This window comes from Mus caroli, unplaced genomic scaffold, assembly GCF_978045245.1.
Source record: "Mus caroli unplaced genomic scaffold, Mus_caroli_1 scaffold_15, whole genome shotgun sequence".
Lineage (NCBI taxonomy): Eukaryota > Metazoa > Chordata > Mammalia > Rodentia > Muridae > Mus > Mus caroli.
In genome coordinates, this window is record NW_028227270.1 from 41,368,418 (window position 1) to 41,372,398 (window position 3,981).

General features: G+C 39.2%; 1 pseudogene; it reads left to right on the forward strand.

Annotated features, from left to right (window-relative positions):
• The first annotated feature begins 1,434 nt into the window (after window positions 1–1,434).
• Window positions 1,435–2,665, forward strand: LOC110308687 (G/T mismatch-specific thymine DNA glycosylase pseudogene; annotated as a pseudogene).
• The last annotated feature ends 1,316 nt before the right edge of the window (window positions 2,666–3,981 follow it).

The window sequence follows — 3,981 nt, forward strand, 5'->3', positions numbered from 1 at the left end:
GGCATATCTATATATTATCTATGTTCTGAGACTTAAGGTAGTTAAATGCCCATTTTAAAGTTCTTAGCTCATATTCAAAGTATAAAGTTTCTGGGACATTTATAACATTTTAAATGAGAAGTGCTTTCGTAGCAACGCAGGATGCAGCATCTCTGGAAAGGAAGATCCCATGGTTTACTATGATGCTGAATTAATGCTTGTGAAGAGTGACATTTATAGAGATTGCAGGGTTTCTGTTACAGCTCTATTATGCTGCACTAATATATAAGAAATTTGTCAATCTTTGGATCCCTTTAGATTCTCTAATACCCTATCAGTATTTTCATTTACTTGTAAAGATGTCATTGCTTAATGATTATTGTGATTATGTCATTGCTTATTGACCAACAGATTAAAATATGAAGTGATGTGAAATTCTAGTGCCTAGGAAACTTCTTAGAATCTATGAATGTGGCACAGAACTTCAGAGCATAGCCAAGTAATGTCTGATTTGATCTAAGGTTCACTCCATTAAAAGGAAACCATGCAGGGACAAAGAGTATAAATTGGAGGTCTTTATCAACTCCCTCCAGTAAGAGCTCATGGAATCCCACAGAAGAGAAGGTGGAAAGATTATGAGAACCCCACAAGACAAAGGACAGCAGAAGACCAAGTTCCTCTGAATCAACTTATCAAGGTGAATACTTGCTCACAGACTTGGGCGGCAAGCACAGGGCTTACAGGGGTCTGCAACAGGTCCTATGCACATATATTATGTCTATTAGCATATCATTTCATGGATCTTAACTATGAAAACAAGTAGGTCTGTGAACCTGTGCCAGTTCTTGGGCCTCCTTTCCTGTCAAGTTGCTGTGTCCAACTTTAATATGAACATTTCAACTTCATCTTATTATACTTCATTTTGTCATGTTTGGTTGTTATCTCTTAGACACCTGTTCTTTTCTAATGAGAGACAGAAAGGTAGTGATTCCAGAATGGAAGGGAAATGGAGAGAAACTTGGAGGAATAGAATGAAGTATAATTCAGATATAGAGGATATATTGTATGAGAAAAGAATCTACCCTCAATAAAGGAAAAAAAGTGATTAGGCATCCAGTAGATGCTCTGAAATTCTATTATGAATCGTAAGCATAATTTATAGGATACAAAAAACCCACTATATTACATATTTGTTCTAAGTGTGTCACATTCTTAGGAAAAATTTATAGGTGAGAATAAGGGATAATAAATTAGGAGCTAGAGATGGTTTGGTAGTCAAGAACACAAGAAGCTCAAGAAACAGTAAAATAAAACCTTTATTTGAATTACTAGTATTGTCAAAGACTTGTGTAAAGAGTCCAGCAGCCACCCTAATCATGTGGTGAGTCTGCATGCCAAGCGGCAGAGTGGTCGCTCCTGGGCTAGGGTGGTAGCCATACCCTCTGTGGCACTACCATGGACACAGAGAGCATGTGCAGCTGTTCTCTGGAACAGGTTTAAGCTGTGTATTCATTTCCATTTCAACAAATAATGACAGAAGCTTCTAACATGGCAGTCAGGACTGGACCACAGGTACCAGAAGAGGCTCCTAACATGGCAGCCATGACTGAACAGAAGATGGCCCCAGAAGCTCCTACCCAGGAACCTGTACCAGAGGTTCCAAAGGGAAAGAAAAGGAAAACCAGAGCAGCAGAGCCCCAGGACCCAGTGGAGCTCAAAATACCTGCTGCATCAAAGAAATCCGGCAAGTCCACAAAATCAAAACAGAAGCAAGAGAAAAATCACAGACTTTTAAAGTGAAAAGGAAAGTGAACCATTTCAATGGCGTCTCTGAAGCTGAGCTTCTAACCAAGACTCTTCCTGACATTTTGACATTCAATCTGGGTATTGTGATAGTTGACATTAATCCAGGAATTAATGGCTGTTTACAAAGGACATCACTACCCTGGGCTTGGAAATCATTTCAGGAAGGGTCTATTTATGTCAGGGCTGAGTAAAGTGTCACTGAATCACATGGATAAACACATCTTACCCGGGAAATTCCGCATCGGATTCACCAACATGGTTGAATGAACGACACCAGGCAACAAGGATCTGTCTAGTAAAGAATTTCGGGGAGGGCATACCTAGCATAGAAACTGCAGAAAAACCAGCCATGAATAGCAGTGTTTAATGGAAAGTACATTTATGAAATTTTCAATAAAGAAGTTTTTGGTAGAGTTAAGAGTAAAGGTTAAGAACTGGGAGTTTGGGCTTCAACCCCACAAGGTTCCCGACAAAGAAACTCTTTGCGATGTCATAGGGTCTTCCAGTGCCAGATGTGCTCACTTTCCTCTAGCCCAAGACAAAGTTCATCACTACATTAAGCTGAAGGACTTAAAAAATCAGCTGAAATGTATTGAAAGCAACACGGACGTTCAGGAACTGTAATATACATTACATTTGACCTATAGCTTGTGCAAGAGAATGCAAAAAAAAAAATGGCTGTTAAGAAAGAAAAGTATGATCCAGGCTACGAGGCAGCATATGGCAGCACCTATGGTGAAATCCCATCATCTAACAGTGAGGAGCAGAGAGGAGAATCATCTCCCTGAATGCATAGTGGGTGACACAGCTGCTTGCAGAGCAGATCCTTTCTTTTAATAATTGTGGGACACAATATCAGTAAGAAGGAAGCAATGCTTAGTGAAGATGCCTGTCAGATCTGGCTCAGTGCTGCAGTTTTAATTCAGTAGAACCTCAATTAGCTCACTGAAGAGTTTTAGTATTAATAGTACTTTAGGCTAGTGGTGTAATTAGATATGGAGTATTTATATGGTAGAGTCAACTATATGAATCTGTGTAGTTTGGAATGAAAAAATAAGGTGTTTTGTACTTGACTTTTATATTTGAATTATCCATCATTCCAGCTTTTTATATTCTCTATCTCATTTATAAAAGATACAAACAAACCTGGTTTTCTTTGAGGAGTCACATTAGTCTATTATTTTCTAAAGCATGGGTCTGAATATTTATAGTCTATTCTTCACTGAGCATACCTATATATGCCGTTATCCCTTTAAATGCCTAAGAATAGCATGCTAGTAAGAATCAAGCTGGTAAGAAGGCATGTGTGCCTGTCTCCGTGATTGAAGCTGACTAAACCTCTGTGGAGTCAAGTTCAGAAACCCCTCACTCTCCAGTGCTGTGTGTGGCAGTTGTTTGGTAAGAGAAACAGAGTATGGCCTTTCCTGATGAGGCTTGAGCCCTGAAGTTGGCCTCTGCCTCTTGTGTGTTAATCCTCTCAGAGACAGAAACTTCTGCTGAGCTTGTAGGTTCCTTAGAACACAGTGGAACTTGGAAAGCTTGCCACTCATCAGTTTTTCTGAATTTCTCATTAGTATTCATCAACAATGGAAGAGTGTTCATCTTTTCCAAATCCTCAGCAGCATCTCCTGTCACCTGAGTTTTTGACCTTAGCCATTCTGGCTGGGATGAGGTGGAATCTCAGAGTTAATTGGATATACATTTCCCTGATGACTAAAGATGTTGAGCTATTCTTTAGGTGCTTCACAGACATTTGAGATTCTTCAATTCAGAACTATTTGTTTAGCTCTGTACCCCATTTTTAATAGGGTTATTTGATTCTCTGGAATTTACCTACATTAGTTCTTTCTATACATTGATATTAGCCCTCTATTGGATGTAGGGTTGGTAAAAATCATTTCCCAATCTGTTGTTTGCCATTTTGTCCTAATGACAGTGTCCTTTTCCTTACAGAAGTTTTGTGATTTTATGAGGTCATATTTGTCAATTCTTAATCTTATAGCATGAGCCATTGGTGTTCTGTTCAAGAAATTCTCCTGGTGCACATGTGTTCAAGGCTCGTCCCCAGTTTCTCCTCTATTCATTTTAGGGGATCTGGTTTTATGAGGAGGTCTTGATCCACTTGGACTTGAGCTTTGGAAAGGAGATCAGAATGGATCAATGTGCATTATTCTACATGCTGACTACCAGTTGAAC